Raw genomic sequence first — 14,990 nt, forward strand, 5'->3', positions numbered from 1 at the left:
TTTTCTCAGTCTTCATGGGGGATTTTTCTAGACCAGCCCTTTTATCCTCTACATCTGAGATTCTATTTTCTGAATGATCTAGTCTGCTTTTAATACTTTCAAGGGAGATTTTTACTTCTTGTATTATAGACTTCATCCCTAGCAGTTCCGTTTGAGTCTTTTGTCAAGTGTGTAATTCCTCTATTAGACCTTGCAGGAATTTCCTCATCTTCTGGAACTCGTCAACTTCTTTCTCCTTTCTCTTTAGCAGTTCATTATCTCTCTTCTCTTCCATCTCTGTTAGCTTAGACATTATGAATGATCTGAATTCCTTATCAGACATTTCCATGATTTTCACCCAAGTGTGTAATTCCTCTATTAGACCTTGCAGGAATTTCCTCATCTTCTGGAACTCGTCAACTTCTTTCTCCTTTCTCTTTAGCAGTTCATTATCTCTCTTCTCTTCCATCTCTGTTAGCTTAGACATTATGAATGATCTGAATTCCTTATCAGACGTTTCCATGACTTTCACCGAACTGCTTGTGGATGAAGAAGAGTTACTCTTTTCCCTTGGAGGAGAGGTAATCATGCTAGCTCGTTTGTTGGAGGCTGAATTATTAGTAGAAAATCTTCATTCCCTTAAAAATCTAGTTCACTGTAGCCATGTGGAACCTTCTCCTGAAGGCCCGTGGCTTCTTCTCTATGTCTTTTGATTCAATACTGGTACTCTCATAGGCTGCTCATCAGTCCTCGAGGGTGACTTCTACCTTCCTTTGGACTGGATCACAGTCACTAAGCTGCACCACTGCTATTGAAGCTATTCGTTGAGAACACATTTGGTTTGCTTAGTTCTTTCAGGCAGATAAAAGTGGAGATGTCCCATGTCAAAAATCTATAAGAAAAGACAGCAGTTAGAACTTCGTGGACTTTATACCAGATAGGAAGTTATTGTCCTCAGCTTAAATTCCACTCTTTCAGAGCTGGCAGGTGGTGTGGTGTTTAAGGACGCTGGACTCCCACATGACTGACCATGGTTCAAGTCCTCAACCTGGTGATTTGCTTTCTCACTTTGTTTCTTTCTTTCTCTTGTTCGCTTTTGCTCTCATTCTCTTTCTCTGTTTCTCTCTGGTCAAATTAAAATAAGTAAGTAAGTAAAGTTAAATAAAATTTTTTTTCAATCCACTCTTTCATATACTACTTTGTAATAAGTGGACTATGACTCCACCACTGTGGCTCTGCTATGGGGGTATGAGGGAGAAAAGAAGGTATGGGGAGAAAAAAGAAACCTGCTCCTTCCTGTTCTACAAGCATCAGCCCCATCAATTTTCTTTTTTCTTTTTTCAAGTTTTTTCCTTCCACAAGTGAGATAGAGAAAGAGAAATAGGCATCTCCAACAGGGCTTTTTGATGCAGCACATCCCAATCTTTAACCAGCCCCAGATCATGTGCCAGAGCTTGTCATGCATGTTCAGAACGGCCTTCAGGAGCAAACCCAGAACTGTCTAGCCTCTCATTCATTCATTCATTCATTTATTTATTTATTTATTTATTTATTTATTGAGAGGGTTTTCACTATATGGCGCGTGCACTCGCCAGACAGACAGCAAGAAATCACCCCCTGGGGTGTAGCCACGCCGCAATCCCTTCTCCTCCATTCTCCTCTCAGGATCTTGGGCACGCACGCACACATGCCCGGCGTGAGTTTAAAGCTACCGGGTCCGGGATGCAAACTGCGGTCGACTATGTGGGAGACCAGGGACATAGCCATTATGCTAACTGCTGGTCCCTGTCTAGCCTCTCTTGAACTTTGGCAGCAGCAGTGCCTTTCAGTAACAGCAGGCAAATCCATTTTGCAGTTGTTCTATTACTTGGAGAAGCAGCTTTGTTGTGTTCCACCTCAGAGATCCAGCGTCAGCCAACCAGGGTTCACTCCTTGGAGGGAAGGGTCTCAGCTGCATGGGGCTTGCCTCGAAACCAGCAGTAGCCCAGCGACTTGCTGCATTGTGAAGTCCAAATGTCTGCTCTGTGGTTCCCCTTCCCCTTTCAGCCTACAGGTTCTACAAATTCTTCTTTCTTCTCTTTGTTCCTGCAGACTAAGGGATGTAACTGCTTCCTCTAGTTGCCTCCTTCCTGCTATTTTAATGTTCTTTTAGTCTTTTCAATTTCCCAATGAATACTTTGTTATACCTAGTTCTCTGTTGTCTTTACTAAAAATAACAATAACTTGGCATGGTTTCTGTGTTAAGATGGACTTGAACTGATCAAGCATTGTCTCCTTATCTCTTTCTTGACACTTCCTGAGGGAGGGAGAACAGATGTTCCATCCCCAATGTTCAGATCAAACCACTGAGGTAGTGGTGAAGAGTGATTGTTCAGCTGATTAGGAGCAGAGCTAAAATTGTTGTTTTCTTTTGAAGTCTCTGTATTTCTTCCATAAAATGAAGAGATAGAGACGAGAGAAGATAGAGAAATTGCTCCTAAGGTTCTCAGCGTTAACATTAAAGCACACCCATAATTTACTTTTTAAACAAATAAATACTGAGTGCCAGTTACCAGAGAGGGGAGGTTTCCATATCACCCTTCCTTTCACACTGATGAGCCTTTCTGTTTGCCTTTGTGGTAGCCCTATTCTGTTTGTTCTTTCTTTTTTTTTTTTTTAATCCTTTTTGGACTTAAAAAAAACATTAGATTTTTTTTTCTATTTTTCTTTTTTAGGTGTTTGCCACAGGGCATGTGTGCTCACCAAAGAGAGACAAAACAGTGAGAGGAAAAGTGAGAAATCACCTCCTCAGGGAGGATGGCCACGCTACAATCCCAACTCCTACTGGGATGTTGGGCATACACACACACGCGCCCAGCATGATATTCAAGTTGCCAAGTCTGGGAATTCAACTGTGGTTGGCCACATGGGAGTCCAGTGCTTTAACTACTGACACCACCTGCTGACTCCCCACTCAATGGTTTTTAATAATAATTACAAGCTAATAGTTTACCTTTGACTGAAAATTGACTGTATGCTGGGTCTTTTGTCTACTATTGAACAGGACTCCTAGAAACTAGAAACACTGGCAGGTAGGTACTAATATTATTTTTATTTGACAGAGCATCTGAGGCTCATCGAGGTTGCGATAGTGTCTGTCCCACAACTAGAAAGCAGTAGAGCTGGGTTTTAAATCCAGACAGTCTGATTCCTACACCTGGGCTCTTCATTAATCTACAATGTGCTATTGCTTGTTAAAATAAATAAGGCAATTTTTTCCTGCATGCTGTTTAGCATGAAAATGATATTATTGACTTCCTTTTCAATAGAGTATGCATACTGAACTTGCTGTGCAATGAGTAATGAGAGGTTGACATTTTTCCTCCAGCTAATGATCTTTCCCTCTTGTTTAGTTTCAGCATTTTCAGAAATGAATACAGGATACAAATTTACATGTCATGTTTGAACTCAGTTATTGAAAAAATGTCTACGAAAAATCCTATCCAGTTATAACACAATTTTTTCTTTTTGAGAGGTTTTTCACTATAAGGCGTGTGTGCTTGCCAGACAGACAGAGACATAGAGACAGAAAGCGAGAGATCACCCCCCAGGAGGGATGGTCACGCCGCAATCCCTTCTCCTCCATTCTCCTCTTGGGATCTTGGGCATACACGCACATGCGCCCAGTGTGAGTTTTAAGCCACCGGGTCCAGGACGCGAACCGCGGTTGATTACGTGGGAGTCCAGCGACATAGCCATTATACTAACTGCTGGTTCCCAACACAATTATTTTTGAGTAGTGCTGCTCTGGCTTAATTTTTTTTGTGTTTTTCTTTTCTGTATAATGAGAACATATTTTGAAATATTGAAGGAATGGCAATTTTGTACTGGTTTAGGAGGTCAAGTCAATCTGCTATTTACTAAGTGATTTGGGAGGTGGCTAATAATTATTTTTGTGAATTTTAACTTTTTCCTAAGATATACATGTCATTATGCAAAATGAAATAGTTCTGCAAAGTTTATAATAGAAAGCAGTAGTGTTTTGCTTACTCCCACTTTCTAATGGTAACCCCTGTTTAATTCTTAAACTTTTGCTTTTTTTAAAAATAATTCTTTTATTTCTTAGTTTTGTTTTCTTTCTAAGTTGTAAACATTACCTATTAACTTTTTCTTTTCTTTTTTTGGAGAGGTTTTTGTTATAGGGTGCATGCGCTCGCCAGACAGACAGAGAGACAGAAAGCAAGAAATCACCCCCCAGGGGGGATGGCCATGCCACAATCTCTTCTCCTCCATTCTCCTCTTGGGATCTTGGGCACGCACGCACGCACATGTGCCTGGCATGAGTTTAAGCCACCAGGTCCAGTACTCGAACTGCAGTTGACTACGTGGGAGTCCAGCGACATAGCCATTACGCTAACTGCTGGTCTCCCTATTAACTTTTGCTATGGAAGAAGAGGATGTAGCTCTCATCTCAGCTTTTCCTCACCCTCTTCCTGAATACACACACACACACACACACACATCAGGTCGTTGGAAAACTCATGATGCATTTTTTCTTTTTTTGGAGAGGTTTTCACAATAGGGTGCGTGCGCTCACCAGACAGACAGAGACATAAAGACAGAAAGCGAGAAATCACCCCCCAGGGGGGATGGTCACACCTCAATCCCTTCTCCTCCATTCTCCTCTTGGGATCTTGGGCATGCATGCACAGACGCCCGGCGTGAGTTTTAAGCCACCGGGTTTGGGACGCGAACCACAGTCAACTACCTGGGAGTCCAGTGACATAGCCATTACGCTAACTGCTGGTTCCCTCATGATGCATTTTTGCATAGAAAAAATACATCATGAGTTTTCTGATGACTCAAGTATATCCTCATCCTCTCCTTATCTTCATTCACTCACTCAACAAATATTGAGGTCTACTATGTGCCAGGCATAGCTCTCATTGTCAAGGAGAAAACAAAAACAAAAACAAAAAACAAAATAGAAATCTCTCAACTCATGATGTAGTTTTTTACAGAGTATAATTTTAGGTTAAGTCAATGTCCACTGCTTGTTTTATTACCAAATAAAATAAATAGTATTACCAATGATCATATTTTCTTTCCTACACAGCTTTTTGTTGTCTTTGAAGTCAGTGGTTTTTCTTCTATTTGCATATGCTATGTTTTCATAGTACTATCACTATATCATTATCTTGAACAAACACTGTCAAAGTGTTAATCTCTCAGTCCATTCACACAAGATCATTACCAGTGTTAATCATGAAGATACTCTAGAATTCCTAGAGTCCTCTATCCTGCTCCAGTCTGTACTGATTGCTTTCTGGACATGTTACTGCTATTCTCCCAGGGTTTTCCTTTATGATTATTATATTAATTAATCTGACTCATTCCTGTGTAAAAAACTTTTATTCTTAGTATCTTCCTTATTTACTCTCTTGTTTTGTTGAAGTACATCTTCTAGTAAATACATCTTGTAGTCTGCAAAAGAGTGTGTGTAAATAATTTTTTTTAATCATTCACATATCAAAATGTCTTTATTTCAGGACCAGCAGTGATGGAATGGTTACATCACTGGACTCCCACGTAGTTGATTACAGTTCAAGTCCCAGACCCAGTGGCTTAAAACTCATGCTGGGCGCATGTGCATGAGTGCCCAAAATTGAGAGAGGAGAATAGAGAAGGGATTGTAGTGTGGTCATTCCTCCCCACCCCCAGGAGGGGGGTTGATTTATCACTTCCTATCTTTCTGTCTCTATCTTTCTAGTGAGCGCACATGCTCTACAACAAAAATCTCTTAAAAAAAAAAAAAGTATTTCTATCCTCACACCTAATTAAGAATTTAGGGAGTTCTGTTATGTCGTTGGGAAAATCATCTCATATTTTTCTGTTTTCCTATGCAAAAATGCGCCATAATTTTCCCGACAGCCCAGTAGGTTGAGCTTTTCTCTTAGAAATTTGGACTAATTACAACATCATCCCACTTTTCGTGTTGATGTTGAAAAGTCTCATGGATTCTGATTAGTAATCTTGGTAAGTGACATTTATTTTTTTCCCAGCAGAATTTTTAGGATTTCTATTTATACCACAGTTCTGTCTTGAGCTCCTGTTATTTAGATGTTGGATCTTCTGGCCAGTTTTCTAATTTTTAATGAATATTTTCTAAATCTTTGTTTTCACAATATAGCATAAAGATTAAGAACACTGCCTGGGGGAACCAGCAGTTAGCGTAATGGCTATGTCGCTGGACTCCCATGTAGTCGACCACGATTCACATCCCAGATCCAGTGGCTTAAAACTCATGCCGGGTGCGTGTGCGTGCGTGGCCAAGATCCCGAGAGGAGAACGGAGGAGAAGGGATTGCGGCGTGACCATCCCCCCTGGGGGGTGATTTCTCGCTTTCTGTCTCTATGTCTCTCTCTGTCTGTCTGGCGAGTGCATGCGCCCTATAGTGAAAATCTCTCAAAAAAAAAAAAAAAAAACAAGACTGTAAAGTAGATGCCTAGATGATGATCTCAGTCCTGCTGCTCAGTATCTACATAACTTTGAGGAAGTCACTTTACTTTCTTATGCTTTATTTTCTTCCTCTTTAAAATGGGAGTAATAATACCCATCTCATAGCATTGTCATGAAGATTAAATGAGTCAATACCTATTAATATTTCTTCTATTTTAGTGTTTAATACTGTTTCCATTTTTTGTTTGTTTTTAGGTTTTTGCAATAGGGTACATTTACTCACTGGAAAGAGAGAGAGACTATGAGAAGGGAGAAATCACTCCCAGGAGGGATGGTCACACTGCAGTTCTTTCTCCTCCTGGTATGTTGGGCCTGCACGCACATGCGCTTGGCATGATTTTCAAGTTGCCAAGTTCAAGACTTGAACCATGGTGGTCTTGTGGAAGTCCAGCACCTTAACCATTATACCACCTGCTGGCCCTCTCAATAGTATTTTAAGTGATATTAGTAATATATTTTATATCCAGAAAGTGGGCAGCTTCTTAAAAGTTATTTTAAGTGTAAATGCTGACTGCATAATTACTGCTTGCTTGTGTGTGTGTGTGTGTGTATGAAGTGTGTATATATATATATATTATCCTAGCCCCAGGTGCCTGGAGGACGAGGCATTTTGCTATCTTCCTTCCTTGAGACCTGAGGGAAACATACAGGGATGATTTGTAGATTTTTCTCTTATCAAAAAGATCCAAGCAAGCATTTTGGTCAACGCCCTAATTCCCACTAGAGCAATGAATTAATTAGGCAGTCTAATTAAACAACCTGGCTCACACTGGGCATGAGCAATAAGGTAATCAAATTCCTCATTCTTTACCTGTGAGAGAATTGTGCAAGAGCAGGAGAAAATGCGTATTCTAATTCAAACGAAGGACATAGGTAGTATGACAGACCTCCCACCAATAAAGATTCATAATCACCTCTAGAAATAAAAGTAGCAATTAACCAGTTTCAAACACAGTTGCTACCTGGCAATCTGCCCGCCCAAGAGCCTTTTTGGGTGTACTTTCCTTTCTTTCCTATTAAACCTTCTTTTCTACCTACTTCATTCGTGGTTGCAGTTTCATTTTGCGCCTAGGGACAGATCTCTAATTTTAGTAATCTGGACCCAAAGAACCAAGGACATCACAATGCAGCTCGACATTCTCCCATCCATTAACTGTATCTATCTATCTATCTATCTATCTATCTATCGAGAGGGAGAACATAAGAACCCTTGTTAATTTAATCAGGAACATGTTCTGAAATGATTCCTAATTTATTTTGAAGACAAGGACATGCTGCTTTATGCTACGTATGTCTAACCAACCCTTTGTTCTTTCCTTTGTGTGTGTGTGTGTGTGTGTGTGTGTGTGTGTGTGTGTGTGCTATAGGGCACATGCACTCACCAGGTATTTTTTTTTTTTTTTGGTTTGGGGTGAGAAATTGAATTAGAAGAGCTCATCTAGATAATTCCTAGATATTTATTGAAATAGTAAGTTAAAAGAAAAATAATTTAATTATCATTACTTACCATGTATTTATTTCCAGTGCTATTATTTCCATTGCATAGATCTATACTTTCATCTGACATTACTTTCCTTTTGCCTTCAACATTTCTTGTAATGTGAATCTGCTGGAAAAAAGAACTTTTAGGTTTTGATGTCTAAAAAGTCTTTATTTCACCTTCAGTGTTGAAAGATGTTTTCACTGATAATAGAATTCTCAAGTGAAAATTTGTCTTTCAGTGCTTTAAAGATGTTCCACTGTTTTTTGTTTGCATTATTTCCTATGAGAATCTGCTGTCATCCTTATCTTTGTTTCTCTATGTACATTATGTCTCTCCCTCCCCCGCCCCCACACTGCCTTGAAGATAGTGGTGTGGTTTTTTTGTTTGTTTGTTTGATTGTTTTTTGTTTGTTTCTTTGTTTGTTGAGAGAGAGTTATTTTTGCTGTAGGTCGCATATTCTCAACAGAGAGACAGAAACCAAGAAATCACACACATCCCTCCCCCAGGAGGATGGTCACACCACAATCCCTTCTCCTCCATTCTCCTTTTGGGATTTTGGGCATGTACGCACACGCATCTGGCATGAGTTTTAAGTCACCGGGTCCAGGATTTGAATGGTGGTTGACTATGTGGGAGTCCAGTGACATAACCATTATGCCATCTGCTGTTTCTCAATCACTATTTTTAAGTATTTGATTATGATGTAGCTTGGTGTAAATTTTCTTTTCTTTGTGTGTGAGTATATGCATACGTGTTCTCATGCACGCTTAGTATTTGTTGATCTGCTTGAATCTCTGAGTTATAGTTTTTATCAAATTTGAAAATTTTTTTCTTTACATTTTTGTTAGTTCTTCATTTTCTTCTTTCCTTTGGTGACTTCTGTTACACATATTTTAGACCAGAAGTCTCTAGCCCCCAGACCACAGACCAATAATGGTTTATGGCCTGTTAAGAACTAGGGCAAGCTACAGGAAGTGAGTGGCAGGTGAGCAAGTGCAGCTTCATCTGTATTTACAGACACTCCCCGTCATTTGCATTACCACCTGAGCATCCCCATCTGTCAGATAGGAAGCAGCATTAGATTCTGATAAGACCACAAACCCTGTTGTGAACTACACAGGCAAGGACTCTAGGTTGTGTGCTCCTCATAGAATCCAATGCCTAATGATCTGCAGTGGAGCTGAGGCAGTGATGCCAGCAATGGGAGTGGCTGCAAATGCTACATTAGAGTGAATTGTATAATTATTTTATTATATATTACAGTGTGATAACAATAGAAATAAAGTATACAATAATTGTGCTTAAATCATGTTGAAATCATCTCCCCCACCCCTCAGATTATAGAAATATTGTCTTCCATGAAACCAGTCCATGGTGCCTTTAAGTTAGGGTCCTTTATGTGTGTTTTCTTTTGGATAGCTCCTATTGTTCAGTCTTCAAATTCACTGATCCTTTCTTATGCAATATCTAGTCTGCCATTAATCCCATCCACCATATTTTCTTTCTCATATATTGCAGGGTTTTTTTTTATTTTATTCATTTATTTTTCATTTAGAGGTTCAATTTGACTACTTAGGAAAAAAATCTTCCATGTGGCTAAAGTTTTGCCCATATAGAATATAGTTATAAGTGTTTAAGTGTTTTACTATCCTTATCTGCTATTTCTAACGTCTGTGGATCAGTTTCAATTAATTGTTTTTCTTCTCATTGTAGACATCTTTTCCTTTCTTTATTTTTATTTATTTATTTATTTTTACAATCCTGGTAATTTTTTTATTGGATACCAAACATTGTGAATTTTACCTTAGTGAGTACCAGATTTTTTTTTTTTGTATTCCTGTAAATGTCCCTAAACATTGTTTTATGATGCTATTAAATTACTTGGAAATAGTTTGATCCTTTTGTTCTTTCCTTTAAGATTTTTTTAAGATGAGACTGGGGCAGTATTCAGCCTAGGGATATTCACTTCTGAGGTAAGACCCTTTAATGTACTTTACCCAATGTCCTAAGAATCATGCATTTTTTCCACCTTTTCTGGTAGAAACATGCATTATTCTTAGCTTAGTGTAAAGACCAAGGGCAGTTGCTTCTAATTCTTCTAGGTTGTATTTTCTCCACCTTGTTTATTGGTTTCCTTACACACATGTACTGATCAGAACCCAGCCAAATACCATTTAGGCGATTACATGCTGTTGCTTGCAGAAGATCTCATTTGAAATTTGCATACTGTTTTACATGGCATGTATTTTTCTCTAGTGCTAAGTGACTAATTTTTCAGATTTTGAATTGAAACCTCAGGACAATGGTCCTCAAAGTGTGGTTTTTAGATTAACAGTATTAGTGTTGCCTGGAATTTTATTACAAACACATATTCTTAGGTCATACCTCAGGCCTACAGAATAAGAAACCAAGTAGGGGTAAATCCAGTGATCTGTATTTTAACACAGATAAGTGTGATGGGTGCTAATGTTTTATAATCTGTGTCTTACAATCCACAGCTTAAGTGAGTGGGAGAGAGAGTCATGGAAAGCATTTCAGGTGCTCTTGAATCCTCATAATCAGGTAGCTACCAGTCTCACCTACATGTTATTTGGCCTAATCAGGCAAAGAATTGAAGAAGAAAGGGTTACATATACAATATAGGAAGTAGAAATACTATCACTCTTTTTGGAAAGTTTCTTGGTTAGGAGAATTTTTTTCAAATTTCTCCTTCCCTCATAGCAGAATGAGCTTGGGACATGAGAGAAAATTGGGTACTAACAGTAACTAATTCTATCGTTCATGTAAGGTTTTCAAAACAAATGAGCTAAAAGTCTGTGATCAGAGACCATGTCCCAGCTTTGGGGACTGCTTGGTCCCTAATGCTATATCTAGTAAACAAGCTATTGGCTCCAGAGGGGGAAGCTGGCAGTATTAAAAAAGGGGTGAAGAGTTCATGTCTAGAGCAGTGTGCATTCAACAAGAGTTGCAACAATGTAGGGCAAAAGCATTTATCTTGAGAAAAATGGCCTTTCAACACCAGTGGGCCAGATTCCCTGACAGATGGATTTATCTAAAAGGACTCACTCTGATCTCTTGCCCTGTCTTCCTTGGCCACATGATGGCCCTGGACTCTTCTTTCTTCCATTCAAGAATGGAACAAGGAGGAAGAGAAGAGAAAAACACGAAAGATTCTGCTCTTTTTTAAAGTAGTTTCTTTCTTGCACAGGATAAAATTATTTATATTTAAATAATCTGGCTCTTCCTGGACAGGCCCTGATTTGAGAATGAAAGATTGATAACCTGCAGAACACCTTGGGTAAAGGGCAGGGGGGAGGGATATCTGGAATATAAAAAGAGAACTGATTTTGTACATTGCTAGACAGTATACACAGTTAATGCAATTGTGCCACAGTTGTGAGTACCCAATAATTGATTAAATATGTATCATATATTCTTTTCTCATGGAGCTGTTCAGTCCTCCATCTGGGTCCCCTTTGCCCTCACCATTAGGTTCATCAGTCCTGCCATTCTGAAGACTGGTGTCAGTCCAATTTCAAGTTTTCTCATTTTTTCATGTACTTATTTTTTTTCCAAATAACCATTTGTTAATTATCTGCCAAGAGTCAAGTTTACAGCAGGTGCTAGGAAACATCAAACAAGAAGTACCTTCCCTACATACAAATAAGACAGCCATGCAAAACTGTAAAGGGTGCGTTTAGCATGTTAGGAGTTCTAGAGTAAGAGCTCTTCATTGCCAAGAGGTGCATACATTCTCTGGTAGAGTATAGTCACTGAGTTCTACAGGTGTTCTTGTATAATAATCTTCCCTTACCCACGGTTTTGGTTTCTGCAGTTTTGGTTACCCATAGTCATTTATAGTCAAAAAATATTAAATGGGAAATTTTAGAAATTAACAATTTTAAGTTTTAAACTGCATGCTGTTTTGAGCAGTGTGATGAAATTTCATTCAGTCCAGCTTCATCCAGCTTGGGACATGAAGCATCCCCTTGCCTAGTTAGTTAGCCATATTGGCTATTGGATCAACTCTTACGGTATCACAGTCCTTGTGTTCCAAGTAACCCTCATTTTACTTAATAGTGGCCCCGAAGCACAAGAGTAGTGATTTTAGCACATTGTTTTATTATCGTTACTTATCGTACTAAATTTATTTATTTATTTATTTTTGAGAGAGATTTTTGCTATAAGGCATGTGTGTGCACCAGGGAGACAGAAAGTAAGAAATTAGCCTGGGGGCAAGGGTGGGGGGATGGTCACACCACAATCCTTTCTCCTCTATTATCCTCTCAGGATCTTGGCTGCACATGCACACATGCCCAGCATGAGTTTCAAGTTGCTGGGTCCAGGACTCAAACTGTGTTGACTATGTGAGAGTTCAGTGACGTAACCACTATGCCATTTTCTGGTCTCCCTAAATTTATAAATTTTACTTCATTTTAAGCATGTACAGGAAAAACCATGGTATATATAGGGCTTGACACTATTTGTGGAGTCAGGCATCCAGAAGGAGTCTTGGCACCGCTCCCCACAGATGAAGGGGGCCTCTATAACCACATCTGTCTGGGTCTTCTGTCCCCATGCTCCCTTTCTGCTATCACCACAATGAACTTCCTACATTAGAGTCCTTATCAACTAGCATTTATATGTCATTTGGTATGGGTCAGAACTCTTCACAGGGTTAACATTATCTCATCGAATAAATCAACTCATTCATTTCTCACTGTAACCTAATGAGAGGCTCTTATTATTCCCATTGACATGTGAGGAAATTGAAATATGGAATATATAGCCAATCCTTGTTTCAGTCTTGCAGCGACAGTCTCTTCTAGTTTTCGGAGTTTTGTCCTGAATGCAGATCCCTGTGTCTGGGTTTATACTTCTTGCTACTGGAAGCACTCAGTCAGGGCCTGCCTAGAAAGAGGCTAGAAGCTTTTACTTGCTGAGATCTTGATGTGTATCTTACTGTGCTTGGGCCACTTGTTTCCTTGCTGTGTCCTTCACATTCTAGTGAGGCACTTGATAGCAGGGATCATTTGGCACACACAATACCTAATGGATGTTTTTTTGGGTTTTTTTTCCCTTCATAGTAGATGCTGAGTGGAGTTGTCATAAATGTTGCTGAATCTTCCTTAGGACCTACCTTCCTTGGCAGCTTTGTCTGGTCCAGGGTTTCTACATTTTAATGAAGCAGGTAGGATGAGGGTAAGAGAAAAAGGAGTGATTGGGACTGGGACACAGTGGAAAGGACGTATCTAATCAGTGGAAATAAGTGCTCTTCACATCTAGCTGATTGCTGCCAGATAAGCATGATGCTCCTATGTTGCCACATTTTCCAGTTTTTCAAGGTAAGTCAGAAAACTTCCTTACTGTGTAAAATTTGACAATTTTTAAAAACACTGGGCCAACTCTAGAGAACCTTTCTGAGGTTTGTATATTATATATGAATTCTACATGTTTTTTTTTTTTTTAACCTTTGTGCAACAGCTAAATAATAGTTTTCTTTTAAGTGTTTATGATTTTAAATGCTGGAGGGCAACTGCATGCAAAAGAAAGAAAAAGAGAACTCCCCACAGGAATCTGGTGATGCCCAAATCCTTTTCCTCCAATTCTCAATCTTATCAGGATCTTGAGCACAGGTGTAGGCCATTCTTTCTGTTTTTTTTTTTGACCTTTGTGCGACAGCTAAATAATAGTTTTCTTTTAAGTGTTTATGATTTTAAATGCTGGAGGGCAACTGCATGCAAAAGAAAGAAAAAGAGAACTCCCCACAGGAATCTGGTGATGCCCAAATCCTTTTCCTCCAATTCTCAATCTTATCAGGATCTTGAGCACAGGTGTAGGCACCCAACATATTTTTTAAGCTGTGGGAGCCAAAACATGAGCCCTGGTTAGCCATTTGGATCCAGATTCCTCTTCAGAGTGCTTAACCACTACACTACACGGCCAGCCCTATTTTGTTTTTACATGGTTTGTTTAGCATGTAAAAACATAATACACACATACACACACACACAGAGTATTAAAAAATTTAGTTTACGATGATATCCAATAACAGACCAGATCATATGAGGCAATAATGGAGCCAACATATGGGGTACATTTCTAAGGCACAGTTTACAGACAAGGATTTCAAAAGGAAGAAGAGCAGAGATGGAAAATAATGGAGACCAATGAGAACAACTCTGGGTTAAAGGGAAAAGTGGAGAAAATCTCTACATTGGCCAAACAGGGATTTTATTCAATCTATTCTTCGTCCGTTCATAGGATATAGGCAAGGATTGTGATGCTTTGTCACTGTAGTGTCGAATAGGGTGGCAACTTCATCTGTCTTGGCATAAGGAAGGCTCTTTGTTTTCTTTTTAGGGAATCTGCTGCTTTGTGGGAGTTTTCTCTGGAAAGTCCTTTACCTATAATTACACTCATAATCATCCTTAATGTTTGCTATGAGCCCATAGCACAACACCAAGCCTATAAGGGTAATTTTCTCATAAAAGGATGATTTTGAAAATACTATATACTTGATGGGAGATGTTAGGAATTTCCTGGAGGATGGCACCATCTTCAGGGAAGTCCATGATGAGTCCTCAGCACCCAGTATGCATCAGATCTGGTCATAGAAACTTCTGTTGAGGAACAATGAGTAGAAAGAAATGAAAGCTATCTATCTTTTCAGGAAGATGTCTACCTCTTCAGAAATGTCAAGTTGGCTGGGGAAGAAAACAGAACCAGTCACAGGGCAGAGTGATCAGAGAAATTGCAAAATGAGAAGGAGGAGATGAGAGAAATCAGACGGGAGCAAGCATTCTGACTTTTGACTGAGAGTCTCTGCCAGTTTCTCCTCACATATGAAGACTGACTTACTTTGCACATTCTTGCAATCTGAAATATTGCAAAACATAAAGTCAGATTTTCCCCTTATTTTAGTACTCAACAAAGTTTCAACCTTATTAGTTTTTACCAACTGCTGCAAAAACTTAATAATGTCCTCTAAGTAGCATTATTTCCAGATCATATTCCCAGCTGTGAATAT

The sequence above is a fragment of the Tupaia chinensis genome, unplaced genomic scaffold, assembly GCF_000334495.1.
Source record: "Tupaia chinensis unplaced genomic scaffold, TupChi_1.0 Scaffold144202_1, whole genome shotgun sequence".
In the NCBI taxonomy this organism is placed as follows: Eukaryota; Metazoa; Chordata; class Mammalia; order Scandentia; family Tupaiidae; genus Tupaia; species Tupaia belangeri.